The sequence below is a fragment of the Chiloscyllium plagiosum genome, unplaced genomic scaffold (assembly GCF_037043375.1).
Source record: "Chiloscyllium plagiosum isolate Xiang-an unplaced genomic scaffold, Cpla_swu_hap1 HiC_scaffold_27, whole genome shotgun sequence".
Taxonomy (NCBI): Eukaryota; Metazoa; Chordata; class Chondrichthyes; order Orectolobiformes; family Hemiscylliidae; genus Chiloscyllium; species Chiloscyllium plagiosum.
In genome coordinates, this window is record NW_028270165.1 from 88050501 (window position 1) to 88074377 (window position 23877).

A 23877-nucleotide genomic window follows, 5' to 3' on the forward strand; every position below is an offset into this window, starting at 1 on the left:
TGAAATGCTGACTTCTCCACCTCCTGGTGCTGCCTGCCTTGTTGTGCCCAGCCTCCTGTTTGTCTATTTTAGATTCCAGCATCTGCATTTTTTATTTTGTCTCTAACAGATGGTGGAGCAGATTCGATGGGTCAAAATATCCTAACTTCTGCTCCAATAGTCTTGTGATCGTAGGTTTGTGCGGGTCCTGGGCTCAATGAGCAGCAGCGCCCACTGGAAGCAACGTTCACAGAATCATAGAATCACTACAGTGAGGAAACAGGTCCTTCTGCCCAACAAGTTCAGAGCGACCCTTTGAAGAGTAACTCACCCAGATACATTTTCCTACCCTATCACTCTGCACTACCCCTAACTAAGGCATCACACCTACACATTCATCAACACTATGGGACTATTTAGCTTGGCCAATTCGCCCAAACATGCGCACGTTTGCACTTTGGGAAGACACTGCAACACGCAGAGGAAACCCACGCAGACACAGCGGGGAATTACATGCAAACGCCACACTGACAGTCACCCTGAGGATGGAATCAAATCTGGGTCCCTGGCGCTATGAGGCAGCAGTGCTAACCACTGAGCCACCACCCCCACTCCCCCAGTAGAAAACAAAAAAGCCTACCAACTCTCCCACTACCCCCACTGTCAGAAAGGGCAGGAGGTTCTGTCCTGGGGGTGACCCTCAGCAGCGTTACCGGCAGAATCTGATTGTTAGGAGCATTGGTGCCTCCGCTGGTGCTTGTTCAAGCTGCAGGACATTGTGAACCTCTGCCCACACTCGGGGCAGGCAAACGGCCTCTCCCCAGTGTGGACCCGCTGGTACGTCAGTAGAGTGGAGGAGACAGCAAAGCCCTTCTCGCACTCGAGGCAGGTGAATGGCCTCTCCCCAGTGTGGACACACCGGTGTGTCAGCAGGTGAGAGGGTTGGGTAAAGCCCTTCCCGCACACAGAGCAGCTGAAGGGCCTTTCCCCAGTGTGGACCCACTGGTGCTTCAGCAGGTCGGAAGAGCGTGTAAAGCACTTCCCGCAGACAGAGCAGGTGAATGGCCTCTCGCCGGTGTGGACCCGCTGGTGGGTCAGCAGGTCAGAGGAATCGCTGAAGGCCTTCCCACATTTGGGGCAGGGGAAGGGCTTCTCACCAGTGTGGACCCGCCGGTGAATCACGAGGTGGGAGAAGCGAGTGAACACCTTCCCACAATCGGGGCAGCGGAAGGGCCTCTCCCCTGTGTGCACCCACTGGTGCCTCATCAGGGCGGAGGAATCGTTGAATGCCTTCCCACACTTGAGGCAGCTGAAGGGCCTCTCCCCTGTGTGAACCCGCAAGTGCCTCAGCCGGGCGGAGGAATCGCTGAAGCTCTTCCTGCACAGAGGGCAGCTGAAGGGCCTCTCCCCTGTGTGCACCCGCCGGTGCCTCAGCAGGGCGGAGGAATCACTGAAGGCCTTCCCACACTCAGGACACGAGAATGGCTTCTCCCTGGTGTGACTGCGCCGATGTGTCTCCAGGGCAGACGGGACATGGAAGCCTTTCCCGCAGTCGCCACACTTCCATGGTTTCTCCATGGCCGAAGCTACAGTTGCACACAAACGCGTGTATGTCCCCTCCCTGCCTTGAATTCCTCTTTTCAGGCCAGATAACTGTTTCAGGCTCGACACTCAGTGCGTTGCTGCAACAGTAGGGGCTCTCTTCCAGTCCCACTGATGCTGAAAACGTACTGAAACAGGAACCAATTGGATCACAGTTGAAAATTGTTGCAGTCCTGATGGATTGAGTGACTCACAAATGCTGGAGAATCAGAGTCGAAAACTGCAGGTCAGGCAGCATCTGAGGAGCAGGAGAGTCAATGGTTCAGGCATATGCCTTTCATCTGTTGATTTTGAAACTTCATCTTCATATCAAATACTCTGAAAAGAGATTAGATTAGATTAGATTAGATTACTTACAGCGTGGAAACAGGCCCTTCGGCCCAACAAGTCCACACCGACCCGCCGAAGCGCAACGCACCCATACCCCTACATTTACCCCTTATTACCTAACACTAAGGGCAATTTAGCATGGCCAATTCACCTAACCTGCACATCTTTGGACTGTGGGAGGAAACCGGAGCACCCGGAGGAAACCCACGCAGACACGGGGAGAACGTGCAAACTCCACACAGACAGTCGCCTGAGTCGGGAATTGAACCCGGGTCTCTGGCGCTGTGAGGCAGCAGTGCTAACCACTGTGCCACCGTGCCGCCCACCAAAAGTCATCACTGTCAGTCCAGGGGAGAAATTCAGAACAAGCAATTCTACTTTCTGCAGAACATTCTTTTCTTTTGTTATTCCACAAAACTGAAAGCACCATCCTTCTCTCTCTCTCTCCGTCTATTCTCACTCCATTCTAATTCTCCTGAAAGTGCTGATTCAGGATCTGACAGGGACAGAAGAGCAGAACAGTCACAACTGACATCTTTCTGAATTTTGGATCCCTCCACCTGAAAATTAATATCTTCCACGACATTGGGATCCTGTTGAGAGTGAGCAGGTCTGATTTTTGGTAGTAAAAATTAGAGTGCGTTACATTGTGGAAACAGGCCCTTCGGGCCAACAAGTCCACACGGCCCCGCCGAAGCGCAACCCACCCATACCCCTAACCTAACACTGCGGGAAATTTAGCATGGCCAATTCACCTAAACTGCATATTTTTGGATTGTGGGAGGAAATCGGAGCACCCGGAGGAAACCCACGCAGACACGGGGAGAACGTGCAAACTCCACACAGTCAGTCGCCTGAGGCGAGAATTGAACCGAGGACTCTGGCGGTGTGTGGCAGCAGTGCTAACCACTGTGCCACCGTGCCGCCCTTATGTGTAGTGTGTAAATTCAGGATGAACCTGCAATGCAACTTCTTGGCAATCAATCAGACACAAAATGGTTAACGTGCCCCCACAGGAGTTTTAGAATGAAACATCAAGGCTATGACACCAGAGAGAAATTGAACAGACTGGCGTGGCAAACCAGAGTCATCTAGATATACAGCACAAAAACAGGTCCTTTGGTCCAGTGGTCTATGCTGACCAGATATCCTCGCTGAATCTGGTCTCATTTGCCAGCATTTGGCCCATATCCCTCTAAACCCTTCCTATTCATAAACCGATCCAGATGCCTTTTAAATGTGTCATAATTATACCAGCATCTACTACTTCCTCTAGCAGCTCTTTCCTTACACGTGCAATCTTCTGCATGAATTGCCCCTTAGGTTCCTTTTAAATTCCTCGCCCCTCCCCGGGCCACCTCACCCTTAACCTATTACTCTATAGTTCTACACTCCCAGAGAAAAGCCCTTGTCTATTTACCCTATCCATCCCGCTCTTGATTTTATAAACAATGGAAGCATCAACGGCTCAGGGCGGGGATGGGGAGGGGGGTGGGGGGGGGGGCGGTGGGGGTGGGGAAAGGAAGCCGAATGTGCTGGAGCCAACGCGGAAGAAGAGGACTCAAAACCTTGAAGCTGCAATGAGGAATACTGCATGTGCTGTACTTGTCCCTGTTGATTTTATTTGTGGGAATCAAGTGCATTTTAAAAATAAAAACAAGATATCTATCCCTCCCCTTTCACAATCTACTAATGCTGTCCTGGAAACAGAGTGAGAGAATTGGGAGCAGGTGTTGGCCATTTGAGCCTGCACCAACATTGAACACATCATAACTGAATATGAATATACCTACAGTCAGGTGGATAGATTGGGTTTTCTTTCACTGGAGCAGAGGAGATTGAGTGGTGACCTTATAGAGGATTACAATATCATGAAGGGTACAGATGAGGTGAAAGGCAGGTGTCCTTTCCCTAGGGTGGGGCTTTCAAAATTAGGGAGTAAATTTTGAAGGGGAGAGGATAAAGATTTTAAAAAGACATGAAGAGCTCCATTTTTTTCACACAGAGAGTGGTTTGTGTGTGGAATGTGTGTCCAGAGGAAGTAGTGGATGCATGTACTGTGACAATGTTTAAATGACATTTGGAAATGGACATGAATAGGAAAGGTCCAGAGGGATATGGGCCAATCACTGGCAGATGGGACTAGTTGGGTTTGAGAACATAGTCAGCGTAGACCAGTTGGACCGAAGGGTCTGTTTCTGTGCTGTATGACCCTGTAGCTGTTCTGTACTGGTCTTAAAACCATTTTCTTGGAAACCCAAGATGGCGGTGGTTTAAGTGGTCTGCTGTGTTGGGCTCTGTGCCATACCCCCGGACATTTACACCTCCCCCCACCTCATTAACCATCCGTAGGAGAAAACAATTGCTAATATAAACTTACTGAACGTCTGGAGCTGCTATAATTGTGGTTTGACAGCTTTAGGACCAGAATGAAAGCAAATGAAGGAAAGGGGCCGACAGGGGTGCAGCAGGCAGGGCACTCCCCTACTGCATCGGGGGTGCCTGGAGCCATTGCTCAAACTCCCAGGGCAGACCCTTTGGGTTTAATGGGACACCAGCAGTTACTCTCGGAGTTTGCCAAATTCTGAGAAAAGATCGAAGCAGCGGTGGAACCACTATCTGCCACGCTGGAAAAGCATGGTCAGGAAATTCAAATGTTGGCCCGAAGAGAATAGGCAGCGGAGGAGAGGACCGTGGCATCGGAGACCATGGCGGAGGTCTCAGGAGGAAGGATCCAAACGCTGGAAGACCAGGTTCAGGTCCTTCAGGAGCAAGCGGACGACCTGGAAAACTAAAGTAGAAGAAATATGTTACAGCTCGTGGATCTTCTGGAATACGAGGAAGGCGAAGACCTCGTTGGATTCCTGGGGCTGGAGTTGGAGTCGGGCCTGTTGAGTGTGGAGCGGGCCCACCGGATCGAAATGCGCAGGTCCGGATCGGACCTGCAGCCCCGCGTGGTCCTAGTGCGCCTCCTGCATTATAAAGAAAAACAGTTAGTGATTGAAACAGCAAGAAGACTGGGAAGAGATCCACAGGCTTTAATGCACAAAGGCTCAAGAATAATATATTTTCAGGACTTCTCAGGAGCCTGGATTAAGAAAAGGGCATTTGATGAAGTTAAGAGAAAATTAAGGAGAAAATTAAGAATACAATATTCCTTGAAGTCCCTGACCATATTGCTTTTCACTCATGGAGGGACGGTGTATAATTTTGATTCAGCAGTAAAGGCAAAGGACTTTCCGAATTCTCTGAATTAAAGAAATCGAGTCGGGGTGAAGGCGGGAGGGACATCATTGCAGACAATGCTACTTTTTTGCCCCTTTTTTTGTGGTTATTGGCTTTATACGAACTGCCTTGACAAAAAACTGGAATTATTTAGTGTATTGGTCAGTTACATATTGTGTGGGGCCTTTTTCTTTTACTGCTGTCCTTTTGTTTTTGGATTGGGGGTGGCTATACCTGTGCTTAAGATGTATGGAGAAGGGGTGTGGGGAGATAGGTAACCATTGTTAACTCTCAGAATGTAAATAACATGTTTTTTACAATCTGTGAATTGGGGCACAGCCTCAGTGGAAAGGAGCCAGGATGGTGGCAATGGTGGGGTTTGGGGAGGGTGGGGATAAGAGATCTCTACATAATTGAGGGTTATTTGAGCGTTTGCTTAAGTTATATGTGGTGGTTAGATTTTTATTTATTGTAGTTTTTAATAGGAGCAGTTTTTAGACTTTATAGAGTTAATGTCTTTGTTGCTCACTGCACCTCGGATAAGCTTCCTCCTCTTGGGAAACCACGGGCTGCCCTGGATGACCATGGCTACTGATTCGTTCAGGTGGTACACCTGGAATGTAAAAGGGAGCCATTCCCCCGTTAAAAAGAAAGACGGTGCTGTCAAGCCTCAGGAAGGAAAAGGTGGACATCGCCCTGCTGCAGGGGACACATTTAACTGATAAGGAACATCTGAAACTGCAGCAAGGAGGTTATGATAGGGTATTCTTCTCCTCCTTTCGCTCCAAGTGGAGAGGAGTGGCTATACTGGTAAGAAGGAACCTCCGTTTGCAGGTAATAGAGCAAATTAAGGACAAACATGGACTGCCCGTCATTCTTAAAGCTCTAATACATGGAGAAGAGTATGGCGTCCTGAATGTGTATTGTCCCCCCGGTGCACCCTCTTAAATTTCTAATTGATGCAGTTGCTAAATTAATGAGTCTTGGGGTACGCCACATGGTCATTGGAGAGGATTTTAATCGCCTAATAGATCCCGAGGTAGACAGGATGCCAAGGGGCCAGGCAGGTACACCTGCGCAATGTAAGCAGTTGGTGGGCATGTGCGAGGAGTTGGGATTAGTGGATGTGTGGAGGCATCTCCACCCTAATGGAAGAGACTTTACTTTCTCTCCCAACCCACACAAGTACCACATGGGAACTGACACTTTTTAATGCCATTGGATTGCTTGGACAGAACATTGGCTTGTGAAATTGGCAATATAGCTGTCTCGGACCATGTGCCAGTGTATTTATATGGTAAAATCAAGAGTGGTGGAATGGATGCATAGCACTGGTGCATGGACCCATACCTGTTAAGGGATAGCAAATTTGTTGAGTACATCACAAGAGTTCAGAGCCATCTGGGATATCAACTCGGGTACGGCCAGTAATCCGGAAATACTGGAGGAGGCCACTAAGGCATATTTATGAGGCCTGATTATTTTTTATTCAACGACTAGAAGGACAGAAGGATGCAGAGGAAGGAGTAACAACAGATGCTGGAGACCCGTCTGCAGATAGTTGAGGAAGTATATTATAATAGGCCTTCACTGGTCAAGCTGCAGCTCTCCGGGCTGCTCCCAACCCATTGCACACACTGGGAAAAAAACGTCTGCTTTGCTCAACAAAGATTGTTTGAATTTGGAGATGAGCCACGTAGATATCTGGCTAGAAAGAAAAATGCTTCCCAATCTATTATGTCTGTTAGATAGAAGGTTGGCACAGTAACCCTTGAGTTAACGAAGATTAATGTTAGATTTAGTGAATACTTTGCAGAGTTCTATCAGTCAGAGGGAGATGAACACATTGCAGCGAGAATGCAGGCCTTCTTTGAGATCCTGCACCTCCCTAGTATAAATGCGGAACAGGTTTCCTGTTGAATGGGCCTATGACAATACAGGAGGTGCAGGAAGCAATAAAGCATCTCCAAGGTGGCAAACACTGGGGTCAGATGGATTCCCAAGTAAATTCTATAAGGAATTAATAAATGTGTTGGTGAGGCAAACACTGGGGTCAGATGGATTCCCAAGTGAATTCTATAAGGAATTAATAAATGTGTTGGTGGAGCCACCTCTGAGGATGTATAGCGATTCAGATGCACAGGATTATCTTCCGCCCTCTCTTAGTGAGGCTAATATCTCCCTCATTTTAAAGAAGGAGAAAGAGCCCGAAGAATGTGCTTCATACAGACCCATTTCACTGTTGAATGTAGAATTTAAAATTCTAACCAAGACGCTAGCCCTGAGGTTGGAAAAGGTGTTGTTCTGTATTGTGAAAGAAGATCAGATGGGTTTTGTAAAGGGCCGTAGCTCCTCCAACAATATCAGGAGGGTACTGAACATGGTGCAGGTATGCCAGCAAAGGTTGATCCTGGGTTCAGCGGCCTCCCTAGATGCAGAAAAGGCATTTGACCAGATAGAATGGCTATACCTTTTTGGGGTCCTCAAGCGCTTTGGTCTGGGGCCAACTTTTGCTAGATGGGTGGTGGTGTTGTATAATGATCCGAAGGCAGCAGTCATCACAAACGGCAATAAGTCAGATAAATTAAAACCTGGGAGAGGTAGTCGCCAAGCTGTCCTCTTTCACCGCTGCTATTTACCTTGGCAATTGAGCCATTAGCTGAGGCTATCAGGAGGGACCCTGAAATAGTGGCGCCAGGAGTGGGAATGGGGGAACATAAGATTACCCTATATGCTGATGATGTCCTTTTGTTCTTGGCCAATCTGGAGGAGTCCGTTCCTCGATTGATTCAAACAATTAATTTATTTGGCAGATTTTCGGGCTGCAAGATCAAATGTACAAAATCAGAAGCTATGCGGATGGGGGAGGGGAAGAATTAGTGGAGGTGCCTGATCTGAAGGATGGAATGCAGTTCCTGTTTAGATGGTCGTCAAAAGGGTTTTTGTATTTGGGAATTTTTATTACCCCTGCCTTCCACCAGCTGTATAAAGTTAACTATGTACAATTACTCGAGAGGATAAAGCAGGATTTGCAGCGGTGGGACGGATTACCGTTATCATGGTTAGGCCGAATAGCTCTGATTAAAATGAACGTTCTTCCTCGCCTGTTGTACCCCATGAGAATGCTCCTGTTGTTGCTACCCAGATGAGTATTACTGAGGCTCAATGGTTGGCTAGGTTCTTTTATTTGGTGTCGCAGCCGCCCCCTAATTAAGTTTACCAAATTGCAGCTCTCACAGGGTGAGGAGGAGTGGACCTTTTGGACTTGAAGAGATATCAAATAAGCGCTTTCTTAGCATATGTGCGTGACTGGGCAGGAGGGGACTTGGGTAGATTTTGCTTGACGTTGAAGCATTGCAGTCGAGATGTCCCCTAGTTAATCTATTATTCATTGATCAAGATGAAATCCGAGACTGAGCAGTGTAAGAGTACAATCATTTTAAATACAGTGAAAGCCTGGAGGATAATGAGGCAAGACAAGGGCAATTGGCTGAAGACCTCACTGATTACCCCACTGGTGGCAGCCCAAGGATTTAAACCTGGGGCAATGGACTCTGGCTTTAAGTCATGGGAGAATAAAGGAATCTTCTGTCTGGGAGATTTATTCCAGGGTTAGGTCTTGATGTCATTTAGCCAGCTAAGTCAGAAATATGCATTGTCTAATAGGGACCTTTTCCGGTACTTTCAGCCAACGGATTATATACAGAGGAATACCACGCTCCTGGCTCAGCATTACAGGTCAAATGTGGAATAAAGAGTACTCTGGTGTTCAGGTGCTCTTTCAGTTAGTACGTTGTATCATTTACAGAAGGGACGTACCTTAGGGGATGTGGAGGGACACTCTAGGATGTGGAATCGGGAGCTAGGATAGGATATTTCATTAGAAGTATGGCAAGATATATGGGAAAATGTAAGGAAAATTTCAATATGTAACAAAGCACAGGGCATGCAATTGAAGATTTTACATAGGGCTTATGTGGTGCCAGAGAGGCTAGCTAAGTTCAAGATAGGCACATCACCAGGGTGTCCCAAATGTAAAATTAGTATAGGCACTCACACACTGCTATTGGTCATGTTGTAAGATCCAGAGATACTGGAGTGCTATAGCAAGGGAGCTGAAGGGCATCCTGGGGGATTAAAGTTAAAGTGAATCCGGTATTTCTTCTTCTGGGGTTGCCAAATTTGTCTTCTCTCGGAGAACACAGGAACAGACTGTAACATTCTTATGCACTGTGCAAGGAAGAACATTTTAATTAATTGGACGTTGGAAAACCCCCAGGGCTTATGGGGTGGCATATGCTGGTGATGGAGCAACCACCCCAAGATGACCTCACAAATATGGTGCATCACAAAACAGTAGTTTTACAAGACGTGGCAGCCCTTTCTAAATTATATTGATGCAGACTGATCAGCAATATTAATTAGAGCCGTGGTATAGCTGTGGGAATCAGTCTGGGCGCTCATGGGGCCCTGGGAGGGCAAGGCTGGGTGAAAAGAATACGGGTGCAATAACTGGTGCTCCCATGGATGGGAGCCTTAATGGAGGTGTGGTGAGTGAAATAGAATAAAGTAATTTGATAGAATTAAAATTAACTTAAATTATGTTTAATTTTATTTTTATTCAATTTGATTGTAGTTTAGTTTAAGCTAAGTTTGTTCCAGCAGAATAATAGGTAGCTCATTATTAATAGTATCATAATATGACATTGTTGTACTGCTATGTTGCTGTATTTTGGTATTGTTCTTTTTTGTATATGGAGGTGTTGTGAGAGATTTGAAGGTTATTAGGTGGGATGCTCTAACGGGGGTCAGTGTGGATTGTTGGACCAAAGGGCCTGTTTCCACAGTGTAGGGGGTTTGATGATTCCCCCATCGTGTCAGCAGCCTGGCTTCCAGCTGCATCTCTTTGAGCCGAAGGTCCTCCAGCATGTTTTCCCTAGTTTCCAGCACCCAGAACCTCCCACCTTCTGCAAATCGAAAGACAAATCCCACCCTGCCCTCTCCAATGTGTGCAAAGTAACTGCTTATTCAGTTTTAGTGGCCCAGCAGAGGCTGGAAGCCAAGTTCAGAACACATGAGGATGGCCTCAACCAGGACCTTGGGTTCATGTCACATGACAGGTAACCCCACTTCACTGTCACGCTCTCTCACACCCACACAAAGCATACACTCTCACACACGCTCACATTCACACAGATCACTCTCTCAGACACACACACACATATACACCCTCTCTCAGGCTGATACTCTATCACTCACACACTATATCAAGCACACACACACATCCTCTCATGCATGCACACTTACATATAAGGCTTTTGTGTGATTTTGAATTTGCAGAATTATATTTGCAGATACATTGTGCGCTTTTTGAGCAAAGTACAATCTACAGGTAGTCAATCCATGTGAGATTTTATAAATTCCTACTTTGAAAATAGAACCAGTCTCACTCAAGATTGGGATAGAGACCTTAAGTTGTCTCGAGAATGTGTCTTCAAACAAGTTCTGGGATTTACATATTAATGAAACAAAACCTGCAACCTATTCTAAAAGATGAAAGACTTCACAACAATCTAAGTTTGTTCTATATCATTTCTGTTGCATGAAACTGCGATCTTTTGCTATAAATTCTCCTATGATCCTGCGCCACAAACACCTGATGAAGGAGCAGTGTTCCGAAAGTTAGTGCTTCCAAATAAACATGTTGGACTATAACCTGGTGTTGTATGATTTTTAACTTTGTTTCTCATGAATACATCCCACACTTCCCGGTGCTGCCAGTAAACGTTACAATGTCGATGAAATGATGCAATACCTGCAGAGATGAAAAATTTACAATTTCTAACGATATTAGCTACTCATTCACTGCTCCTTCTGATACATGACATTGGAAACTTAGTGCAAGAGGTTGAAAAGAGTGAGCAGCTTTAAAACAAAAACCTATTGGATCTCATAGCTTTCATTGACAGTCTGAGACCAGGGTTAAGTTCAAGTAACCTTTATTGCCACCCAACTTTGTTACAGCTTCAGATCTCCCCAGCAAAAAAAAAGTATATGAAAAGAAGCTTTTTTTTTAAACATCTCAAAGCTCACACACTCCTCCCAACTCCACTTCCTTTACTGTTGGTCAGCGCCGAGTTGTCCCTTTATAATTGGATCCTTGGTACAGCCTTAAGCTAAAGGAAGTATTGCCTCACTCAGCAATTTAAACCCGCACACTGTATTCATTTAAGTTACTCCCACTCATTTGCCATGGGGTGGGGGTGGGGGCAGTCAAGAGTCAACCATGCTGCTGTGGGTCTGGAGTCAGGTGTAGGTCAGACCGGGTAAAGGATGCAGTTGAGATGACTGAGTGAATCCTTTCCCACAATGGCAGTTTCCTTTCCTAAAAGGGACGTAAGTGAATTAGATGGCAGTTTCTCCCCCCAAAAATGGATTCATTATTAGATTCAGAACTCCAAATTTCTGACCGAATTCCAATCTCACCATCTGCCTCGGCGGGATTCAAACCCCGGGAATCCCCGGAACTGGATTGATAGTCCAGTCAACAATGTCACTCAGCCGTCGCTCCTTCAATCCCCCTGCAATGGCACATGAACTCAATAGACAATAGGTGCAGGAGTAGGCCACTCTGCCCTTCGAGCCTGCACCACTAATCGTTATGATCATGGCTGATCGTCCTCAATCAGTATCCTGTTCCTGCCTTACCTCCATAACCCTTGATTCCACTATCCTTGAGAGCTCTATCCAACTCTTTCTTAAACAAATCCAGAGACTGGGCCTCCACTGCCTTCTGGGGCACAGCATTCCACACAGCCACCACTCTCTGGGTGAAGATGTTTCTCCTCATCTCTGTCCTAAATGGCTTACCCCTTATTTTTAAGCTGCGTCCTGTGATTCGGGACTCACCCATCAGCGGAAACATTTTTCCTGCCTCCAGAGTGTCCAATCCTTTAATAATCTTATACGTCTCAATCAGATCCCCTCTCAGTCTTCTAAACTCAAGGATATACAAGCCCAGTCGCTCCAATATTTCAACATAAGATAGTCCTGCCATTCCAGGAATTGACCTCGTGAACCTACGCTGCACTCCCTCAATAGGCAGAATGTCTTTCCTCAAATTTGGAGACCAGAACTGCACACAATATTCCCGGTGCCGTCTCACCAGGGCCCTGTACAGCTGCAGAAGAAACTTTTTGCTTCTATACTCAATCCCTCTTGTAATGAAGGCCAGCATGCTATTAGCTTTCTTCACTACCTGCTGTACCTGCATGCTTGCCTTCATTGACTGGTGTACAAGAACACCCAGATTTCTTTGTACTGCCCCTTTACCTAACTTGACTCCATTTAGGTAGTAATCTGCCTTCCTGTTCTTGCCACCAAAGTGGATAACCATACATTAAACTGCATCTGCCATGCATCTGTCCACTCACCTCACCTGTCAAGGTCACCTTGTAATCTCCTAACATCCTCCTCATATTTCACCCTGCCACCCAGCTTTGTATCATCAGCAAATTTGCTAATGTGACTATTAATACCATCTTCCATATCATTAATATATATTGTAAAAAGCTGCGGACCCAGCACTGATCCCTGCAGTAGCCCACTGGTCACCGCCTGCCATTCTGTAAGGGAGACATTTATCACTAGTCTTTGTTTCCTGTCAGCCAACCAATTTTCAATCCAAGTCAGTAGTTTGCCCCCAATACTATGCGCCCTAATTTTGCTCACTAACCTCCTATGTGGGACTATATCAAAGGCTTTCTGAAAGTCCAGGTACACTACATCCACTGGATCCCCCTTGTCCATCTTCAGAGTTACATCCTCAAAAAATTCCAGAACTCGCTGGTGGCTCCGCAGTTGGGAGGAGCGGGTGAAGCCATTTCCACACTGAGAGCAGATGAACGCCCTCTCCATGATATGGACCCTTTGGTAGATTACAGTGTAGATGTCTGAGTGAACGCCTTCCCGCACACAGAGCATGTGAACGGCCTCTCCCTGGTGTGGATCGGCAGGTGCCTCCACAAGTTGCCCACATGACTGAAGCTTTTCTCGCACTTAGGGCAGGTGAACGGCGGCTCTTTGCTGTGGACCTGCTGATGGGTCAGCAGGGTGTAAGAATCGACAAATCCTTTCCTGCACTCAGAGCAGGTGAACGGCCTCTTCCCCAGGTGAACCCGCTGGTGTTTCAGGACGTGGGATGCATCGATGAATCGCTGCCCACACAGAGAGCAGGAGAACGGCCTCTCCCTACTGTGAACCTGCTGATGTGTCTGCAGGTGGGACGACTGAATGAATCATCTCCCACAATGGTGGCAGATGAACGGCCTCACCCTGGTGTGAACTCGCTGGTGTGTCTGCAGGCTGCACAGCCAACTGAATCCCTTCCCACATACTGAGCAGGAGAACAGCGTCTCCCCAGTGAGAACGCATCTGTGGGTGTCTAGCACCAATGGGGAAGGGAACCCTTTCCCACCGTCCCCACATTTCCATGGTTTCCCCATGAGGGGAGCATTCTTTGTGTCGCGCTGGGTTTGAAATTCAAAAAAGAATGGATACATAGTCTCTCCCCACTGTGAGGTTTGAGATTTTGATCCCCCAAGCTGAGTAAATTGTTTGACGCATTTTTCACAGACAGCGTACTGAATCTCCCTCACTCGGATGTCTCAGTATTATTCCTGCCATACGAGTGTTCAAAATCTCTTACACAGACAAAAGCAAACATTTCTTCTTGAATTGAATGGCTGCTGATATTCAAGCCCCAATGATTCAAGTGGCTCTGTCAGAAGATGACGTATCATTTGTTTTCAGATTTCTTTCTGCATGTCTTCCTCCAAAAAAAAATCACAAATTGAGTGATCACTGTCAGTACTGTTAAATGAACATAACATCGGTGGCAATTCCTGTATATTGCCAGATGAGTGCTGACCATATATTATGCAGGACGCAGAAAACCCTCATGCAACAAGATAGCCTTCAGTGTGTTTGGAGGAAAACTTAATTTAGATTGCAATAACCTGGAACAAGCTGTCGACAAAGGTGCTGGAAATGGAGCTGAATCACGAATATGATAATGAAATGTCAAGACTGCTTGGGAAAAGAAAGCCAGTGAAGTTACTGAATGACTTCCTGCTGTCCTAGTAAATACAAAAGAGACAAGAGATATAGAACGTAACTCTATTTCTGCATTAGAAGGTGAAAAATCATAGCCACAAAGTTTTATAACAGCCAACAATATCAGATATACACCATATGAAGCAACAGATGTCTACATTTGAAATCAATGTGCCAATCCCTTAAATACTGCTCAGTTCCATAAGAAACTACCATTATAATTCTGAACATGAGGAAAGAAGTAAACCTTTTCCAGGGTACAAACTCTATCCGTGCCAAACCGAGGGAATACACAAGGAAAATGTCTTTGAGAAGGACAGAGAGCATCTGAGCACCTTTGGAGAGCCTGCTCCCTCCATTGAGTCACTCCAGTTGCTACATGTGAACAGTCTCCACCCAACACAACCCCCCACCCACGCCTCTCTCTCTCCCCCTCCCAGGATGAGGAATAGAAAGGGGGAGACGTTGCTATGCTCCCAGATGTTGCCCAGAGGGAGGGAGTTTCACTCTGAAATTGACAGGGCTACCTCCACGTTGAGACGTCCACAATGGGGGAGAGAGGGCACATTGGGAGGGGAGGACACTTTGCAAACTCCTTTCGCTCTCCTCCACGTCAATGCAGTTTGAGTTCAAGCAAAGCACAGGGTATAATTTTAGCTTTACACTCTCAGAAAAACCCCACCTCTGTAAATCCAACACTTTACTCCCCCCTCCACTCCATGGAAATATCGATTTGAGAGATTCCAGAGTTGGAGTTGCTACCATACCTGCTGTAGGGGGTTTGGTAGAAGCTGTTTATTTTAATGAACCATTTCATTTCAACCTCATGCTTGCCATTCAAATACTAATTTTATACAGAGGGTGGTTGATGTGTGGAATGAACCTCCTCAGGAAGCGGTGGATGCGGGTACAATAAAAAGACATTTGTTTTAGTACATGAACAGGAAAAATTTGGAGGGATACAGGCCAACAGCAGGCAGGAGAGACTGATTTAGTTTGGGATTATGGTTGGCATGGACTGGTTGGACCAAAGGTCCATGACCATGCTGTATGACTTGATGGTAAGTTCATAGTTCCTTGAAAGGGGAGTCGCACATAGACAGAATAGTGAAGAAGGTGTTTGATATGCCTGCCTTTATTGGTCAGTGCACTGAGTGCAGGAGTCGGGAGGTCATGTTGCGACTGTAGAAGACATTGGTTAGGCTACGCTTGGAGTATTGCAAGCAATTCTGGTACCACCGATCCCACCCTGACACACCATAAACCAGAGATAGTGACTGAAATTGACTCTGATACAAAATCAAATCATTAAATCGCTCCAGTGCAGAAAGAGGCCATTTGACTCGTTGAATGCATTTGGGAGGATTTGGGAGGTCATGTTGTAGCTGTACAAGACATTGGTTCACCCACTTTTCGATTCTTGCATTCGATTCTGGTCTCCCTACTGTAGGATAGGAACGATGTTGTGAAACTTGAAAGTGTGCAGAAAAGATTGATAAGGATGTCGCCAGGGTTGGAGGGTTTGTTGTATAAGGAGAGCCTGAATAGGATGGGGCTGCTTCCCTGGAGTGTCAGAGGCTGTGGGGTGATCTTATGGACATTTATAAAATCATGAGGGGCACGGATAGAGTAAATAGGCTAGAGGAAGTGGTGGAGGCTAGTACAATTACAACATTTAAAAGGCATCTGGATGGGTGTGTGAATAGGAAAGGTTTGGAGGGATATGGGCCAAATGCTGGCAAATGGGACACTAGATTTAAATAGGACATCTTGTCAGCATGGATGTGTTGGATCAAAAAGTCTATTTCCGTGTTGTATATCTCTATGTTTATTTGATGACAGATGCTTTATTTCTGTTGATGTAAATATTGTTAGGGAAAGAGAATTCCTCTAGTAGGGGACGATAAGAATCCTGGGAGACCCCCAATTCTGGTTTACGATCTAATGAACACACTTTAAGCACCAAATGTGCATTTATGTCTCATTTTGTTTCATTTTTCTTGTTTTATTCCCTGCTCCAATGACCCTCTCAGTCTGGATGGTTCTCAGGCTGAGAATATTGTGGATTGGGCCTTGATCGACTGAATGTTTTATTGCTCTGGAAGGTGTAAAAGGGGCTCAAAGTTTCAGCAGAAAGCCAGCTGAGCTGAGAACAGACAACATCTTTTTCTGGGAACAGGGAGAAGAGGACAGAGAAATCAGAACCTGAAATCCGAGCCGACACCAGAGTACCATGTTATTTGTGCTTTGATTAGCAGTGCCAACCCTCGACCTTTACCTCGCTTCCTATTCAACTTGGATGCCACGTACCCCCTCAATATTCAGATCCAATCCTTGTCATCCTGAAGCCATGTCCCTGTAAGGAGTCTCAGATCATAATTATTCTCTTCAATGTGTGCAGTCAATTCATTCAGTTTTGTGACATTGCAGCACACATTCAGCCATACAGTCTTCAGTTTCAATTCTTGTGTTCTGTAGAATCCAGTTTTGATTGATTAGATTAGATTCCCTACAGTGTGGAAACAGGCCCTTCGGCCCAACAAGTCCACACCGACACCTTGAAGAGTAACCCTCCCAGACCCATTTCTTTCTGATTAATGAACCTCACACTATGGACAATTTAGCATGGTCATTTGACCTGACCTGCACATCTTTGGACTGGGACATTTACTTTCCGTGTCCCTTTCTATCATTCTCTGATGTTCATTTCCACATCACTACATTGCTCACCTGCCTTGATACGGATTGGCCATAAAAAATGCATGTTCATACATTCCCAGTAATAGAAGCAGGTCCATCAAGCTACTCCGCCATTCATTAAGATCATGGCTCATCTATCCATCGTCTCAGCTCCTCTTACCTGCATTATCCTGACTATCCTAAATTTACCTACCATACAAAATCCCATTGAACTATGTCTTGAATATGGCTGCTTCTACTGCTTCCTTGGGCAGAGAATTCCAATGATTCACCACTCTACGGGAAAAGCAGTTCCTTCTCCTCTGACTTAAACCTACTCCCCCTAATCTTGTGACCTAGTCTCACTCACCATAGAAACAACTAGATAGGGTGGGTCTGGGTGGCATGCTCGTCGGATGGGTCAGTGTGGACTTGATGGAATGAATAGCCTGCTTCCACGCTGTAGTGATTCTATGATGTACCGCAGTTGTGTTTGCCATGGACCACAGCACCAGAACCTCCCACCTTCTGCAAATCGAAAGACAAGTCCCACCCTGCCCTCTTGTACATGTGTTATCTAACTGCTTAATAATTTCTGGTGAATCCAGCCCACGCCTCCCGCTGCTGCCAGTAATTTTTACAAAGCTGATGAGACAATGCTATACCTGCAATACTGAAAATCATAAGGCTTCTAACGATACCAGTTGCTGATTCACCACTCCCACTGATGGACAGCATTGGAAATACAATGTTGGAGGCTGAAAGAAATGAGCAGTTTAAACAAAAACTCACATAACCCTACACTAGGCTCCCTGCTCAGCACACTTTACTTAAATCACTTCAACTCCACATTGCAACAAATTCCCACTTTCCACCAATATCCTGAATGTCCTCATTCACTCAGTTGCTGTCTCACAAATGAAAGATTTCATTGTAGCTTCTGCTCCCAGTCAAGACAAAACATCTTTGAAAGCTGCTCTGAAAGTCCAGTCTTCACAATGACACTTCTGCTTTCCTTCAGTCCAAATTGTCCGTGCTGACCAGATATCCCAAATTAACATAATCTCATTTGTCAGCACATAACCCATACCCCTCTCAATTCTCCCTATTACCAGATGCCTTTTGAAATGCTTTAATTATACCAGCCTCCACCACTTCCTCTGGCAGCTCATTCTATGCACACAACACCCTCTGCGTGAGAAAGGTGCCTGCAAAGTTCCTTTTAAATATTTTCCCTCTCACCTCAGACCTATGACCTCTAGTTTTGGTCTCCCCTACTCTGGGGAAAACGTTTCGCTATTCACCCTATCCATGCTCCTTATGAACTTCTATAAAGTCAACCCTCAGCCCCCAATGATCCAGAGAAAACAGCCCAGCCTATTCAGCCTTTCCATATAGATCAAACCCTCCAACTCTGGCAATAGCCTTGTAAATCTTTTCCAAATCCTTACAAAGGTTCGTAACACTTTTCCTGTAGCAGGGAAACCAGAACCGAATACAGTATTCCAAAAGTGGCCTAATCAATGTCCTGTACAGCCGCAACATGACCTCCCAATATCTGTATTGAAATGCACTGACCTATTAAAGCAAATATACCAAACACCTTCTTTGCTACCCTGTCTACCTGCGACTCCACTATGAACCAGCACTCCATGGTATGTTTATTCAACAACACTCCCCATCAAATGTGTAGATCCTGCCATGATCTGCCTTTCCAAAATCTATATTTCAAAATGGGGTCGAGAAATGTATAAGCCGTGATTGAATGGTGGAGCAGATCTGATGGACTAAATGGCTTAATTTCTGCGCCTATGTCGTATGGTCTCTTGCTGTCCTGGACACACTGAGAGAATTGGAAGCAGGAATACGTCATTTGTCTTTCCAGCTTTCGCCAGTATTGAACAGTTCATAACTCGATATAAATATACTGCATCTAGATGGATAGGCTAGGACTTTTTTCACTGGAGCATCAGAGGTTGAGAGGTGACCTTAGAGAGGATTATAAAATCATGAGGGGTATGGATGAGGTGAACGGCAGGTATTCTTTCCCTAGTGTGGGTGGTTCAAGATGAGGGAGCAAATTTTGAAGGTGAAGAAAGAAATATTTTAAAAAGACATGAGGGGCACCTTTTTTTAAAGATAAAGAGTAGTTCGTTTGAGCAATCAATGTCCAGAGGAGTTGCTGGATGCAGGTACAGTTACAATGTTTAAAAGACATTTGGATAAGTCCATGAATAAGAAAGGTTCGGAGGGATATAGGTCAATCATTGGCAGGTGGGACCAGTTTAGTTTCAGAACACCGCCAGCATGGACTAGTTCAACTGAATGGTCTGTTTCTGTGCTGTATGACTCTGTAAGTGTTCTGTACTGGTCTTAAAACCATTTTCTTGCATTCTCCCATAACTTCTTTGTTCTTCAAAGTCACATGAACTCAGCCTTGAATACATTCAATAATCGACCTAACTGCAGGAAGACATCCCCACTTCTGAACTCAATTCCTCTTGATGATATACCACTTGCTTTGCTCATTGCTTGCTGCACTTTCTGACAACTGGCAGTGACTGGTGTAGAAGGACACTGAGGGCCCTTTGTCTATCCACACATCACTCCTGATGAAGGGCTCGTGCCCGAAACGTTGACTCTCCTCCTCCTCAGTTGCTGCCTGACCGACTGTGGTTTTCCAGCGCCACAATATTCAACTCTGATCTCCAGCATCTCACTTTTGCCACATCTCAACATATCACCATTTAAACAATGCACCTCCTTTCTGCTATTTTTTTTTACACTGCAAAGGCTATAACTTCACATTGTGGTACTGCATTTGCCATGTGTTTGCAAGTTGACACACAGACCTGGATCAACTTTTCCAGAGTCTGGCCCCTCCTTCGGTTCACTCTTGAACCCCAGAATGAAAACGTGATGAGAAAAACACTGTTGTACTCACAAATGTTAGACAGAGGAAGGAAGTTACAGTCTGGGGTGAAGTTTAACCTTATGCAGAGAGAAAAAAGCAGCAGCAGCTTCAGAGCTCACGGTCCAACCTCCGCATTTCCACAATGGCCGGCTCTGATTGGCAGGAGGACAGACTCCTTCCGGTCCTCCAAGGTTCTCCACTGCTCCATGGAAAGGAGCTCGCGCTCTCCCAAGAGTATGCGCAGTGCTTTGCTGACACTGGCGATCATGCGCAGTACTTGCTGACACCGCGGAGCATGCTCAGTGTGCAGGAATTTGTTTCAAATTTTAAAGTTAAAAATCACAAAGCACCAGGTGATAGTCCAACAGACTTATTTGGAGAACTAGCTTTCGGAGCCCTGCTCCTTCATCAGCTGATTGTAGAGTATAACATCGTAAGACACAGAATTTATGATCTTATATTCCACAACCACCTGATGAAGTAGCAGCGCTCCGAAAGCTAGTGCTTCCAAACAAGCCGATTGGACTGTAACCTGGTGTTGTGTGATTTTTAACTTCGTACACCTTAGTCCAACACGGGCACCTCCATATCATGACAAATATTAAGCGTCCAAAGGCGAATACGAGAGAAAAATGCCGAAGCTATTTTATTTTGGCGATTTTTTCCCCCTGTGCCTCGACATTTTATTTCTTTTGCATTTTGTTTGGCTGCTCAACGTTTCTGTCTTTTCCCCAGGGTAGAGGTATTCCAAAACTAGAGAGCAAAGGTTTAGGGTGTGGGGGAAAGATTTTAAAAGATCCAAAAGACTGGGAATAGAACATTCACCCCTTACTGGGCGAAAGTGAGGACTGCAGATGCTGGAGATTCGGGTCGAGAGTGTGCAGCTGGAAAAGCACAGCAGGTCAGGCAGCATCCGAGGAGCAGGAGACTCGACGTTTCGGGCAAAACCCTTCGTCAGGAAATAGCCATGGGGAACTGCAGGGCTGTAGCGTAAACGAGTGAGTCTAAGTGGGATGCTGTTTGGAAGGTCGGTGTGAATGGCCTGTAGGGATGATATGGTTCCACTGCCTGAACCACGCGTCTTTTGAGAAGTGTGGGAGGAGTGGGTTCCAGTTCATGGGACAGTGACACGAGTCCTGGAGAAGGTGGCATTTGTGCTGTCTCTCTCTTCACATTTTGCCCCCCTGTCCATTTTCTCCCCATCCACTGCCACCTGCCCATTCTCTTTCCTCACACCGCACCCTCTATTCTCCCCCAACCATCTGAACCCCAGCCTGTTCCCCTGTCCATTTCCCTCCCTTCTCCACAACCACCAGCGACCCCCCAACACACGCCCCCAACAATCGTCCTTTCTCGTGCCTCAGCCCTCTTTGATCGCTTTATGAAGTCTTTCTCAGGGGAGAGAGAGAATGGATGGTGATGACTTTACCTGGGAGACACGGCATGTGAGAAATAGCTGATTTTTAAAATTGAGAATAACTCAAACCATATATTCAGAAACTTCGTTAAAGTCGGGGAAAATGTTATTTTTTTCAAAAAAAAGCTGCAGAAATCTTTCTGAAACTTGCATTGATGTTTGTGCAGTTAGGCCACAACAAATGACAGGCTGTAAGGAGTGAATGAGTGAATAAAAGACAAGTCCAATCTTGCCCTCGAGGAGAAAGTGAAAAATGCAGATGCTGGAGATCAGAGTCGAGAGTGTGGTGTTGGAAAAGCACAGCAGGTCAGGCAGCATCCAAGGAGCAGGAGAATCGACGTTTCGTGCATAAGCACTTGGCAATCGGCCATCGCTCCTTCAACCCCCCTGTGATGGCGCGTGAACTCGCTGGTGCCTCCGCAGGTGGGAGGAGCAGGTGAATCCCTTCCGGCACTTACAGCAGGTGAACGGCCTCTCTCCAGGGTGGACCCGCTGGTGGGTCAGCAGTGCAGCTGACTGAGTGAAACCCCTCCCGCACATGGGGCACGTGAATGGCTTCTCTCACTTGTGGACTTACTCATGCGTCTGCTGATGGCTGATCCGACTGAAGCCTTTCCTACACACTGAGCAGGTGAATGGCCTCTCCCGGTGTGAATCCGTCTGTGGGTTTCCAGCAGGGATGGGGAAGGGAATCCTTTCCCAAAGACCCCACATTTCCAATGTTTCCCCTTTGGAGAGAACTTTCCTTGTGTTGCTCTGGGATTGAAATTACAATCAGAACAGGTACATAGCCTTTCCCACCTTGAGGGGTGAGACTTTGATTCCTCCAAGCTGAGTAAATGGTTTGAAGCACTTTTCACAGTCAGCGCACTGAATCTCCCTCACTCGGTGTCTCAGTATTCTTCCTGCCACAGGACTGTCCAAAATCTCTCAAACAAACAAACAAAAGCAAACATGCCTTCTTGATTGGAATGGCTGCTGATATTCAAGTCCCAATGAATCAAGCGGCTCTGTCAGAAGTTGATGTATAATTTGCTATAAGATTTCTTTCTGCACGTCTTCCTGCAAAGAAAAATCACAAAATAAGTGATCACTGTCAGTACACTTAATGAACATAACATTGGTGGCGCTTCCTGTAGACTGCGAGATGTCTGCTGATCACATATTATCCAGGCCACAGAAACCTGAAAACCCTCATGCTGCCAGATCGGCTTAGCTGTGCATGGAGGAAAACTTCATTTCAGTGACAATAACATGGAACAAACTGCCTACAAAGATGCTGGAAATGGAGCTGAATCAAGGATATGAAAATGAAATGTTAAGGCTGCTTGAGAAAAGAAAGGCAGTAAAATTGCTGAAGGACTTCCTGCTGACCTATTAAATAAAAAATTATGACAAAAAAAGGACGTAACTCCATTACTACATTAGAAGGTGAATAATAATTACAACAGAAACTTTTACAACAGCCAACAATATCAGATATACACCATATAGAACAAAGAACAAAGAAAGTTTACAGCCCAGGAACAGACCCTTCAAGCCTGAGGCGATCCAAATGTACTGTCTAAACCTGTCGGTCAATTCCTTAGCATCTGTATCCCTCTACTCCCCACCCACTCATGCATTTATCCAGACGCATCTTTAATGTATCGACCGTGCCTGCCTCTACAACCTCTGCTGGCAACGCGTTCCAAACGCCCTCCACCCTCTGTGTGAAGTAAAACGCGTTTTCGCTTTGAATAAGTGCTGCCCTTGCCGCGTTCATTGTAGTGGTAGCTCTGCCTCATTCCTAATTCAGGCAGTTCGATCTCGTTTGATGAAGCTGCTTTTTGAGAGTATTGACTAGCCGTTTTTGCACAAGGCAGTGTAAGAAACAAAGACTCGTCCGGGATTTGAACCCGGGATCTCTCACAACCCCACGTATCAGAAAACCCGAAGCGAGAATCATACCCCTAGACCAACGAGCCACAGGCCGCAGGCGCCCTACATTTTTTGAGCAATGTGCCAATCCCTTAACTGCTACTCAGTTCCTTGAGAATCTAACCTTTTAGTTGTGAACATGAGGAAAGGACCAATCCTTTTCTAGGGTGCAACTGTATACGTGCCAAACTGAGGGAACACACAAGGAAAATAGCTTTAAGAGAGATAGAAAGTATTTGAGCACCTTTGGAGTGTCTGCTCCCTCCCAGGATTCACTCCAGTTGCTACAAGTGAACAGTGTTTCACCCACCCCGACCTCCCCTGGGAGACATTGCTTTGCTCCCAGATGTTGCCCAGAGGGAGGGAGTTTCACTCTGAAACTGACAGGGCTGCATCCGCATTGTGACGTCAACAATAGAGGGCGGGCCGGATAGCTGTCCTGCAGATGAGGCACGTGTGGAGGGGAGGGCACTTTGCAAATCCCATTCTCCTCCAAGTCCATGCAGATTGAGTTCAAGCAAAGCAAGGGGTTTAAATATACTATATAAAACCTCCTTTGTGCCTTGGGAAAACTCCGGCCGCGGGAAATGCAGTGTTACAGATTCAAAGTAACAGAAGCAGGAGTAGAGCATTTGGTCAAGCCTGCTCCGTCATTCATTAAGATCACAGCTCCACCAACCTGGACTATCCCGACTAC

General features: G+C 46.1%; 1 protein-coding gene, 1 non-coding gene and 1 pseudogene across 2 annotated transcripts in view; 1 reads left to right on the forward strand and 2 right to left on the reverse strand.

Moving 5' to 3' along the window:
• Positions 1 to 23877, forward strand: part of LOC148144900 (uncharacterized) — a 492750-nt gene that overhangs the window by 110613 nt on the left and 358260 nt on the right. The gene's annotated exons all lie outside the window — the stretch shown is intronic.
• On the reverse strand, positions 643 to 1557 carry LOC148144905 (uncharacterized; annotated as a pseudogene).
• On the reverse strand, positions 23138 to 23227 carry trnap-cgg (transfer RNA proline (anticodon CGG)). The gene is given in 2 exon segments: positions 23138 to 23173; positions 23192 to 23227. It is a non-coding gene; the product is annotated as a tRNA-Pro (tRNA).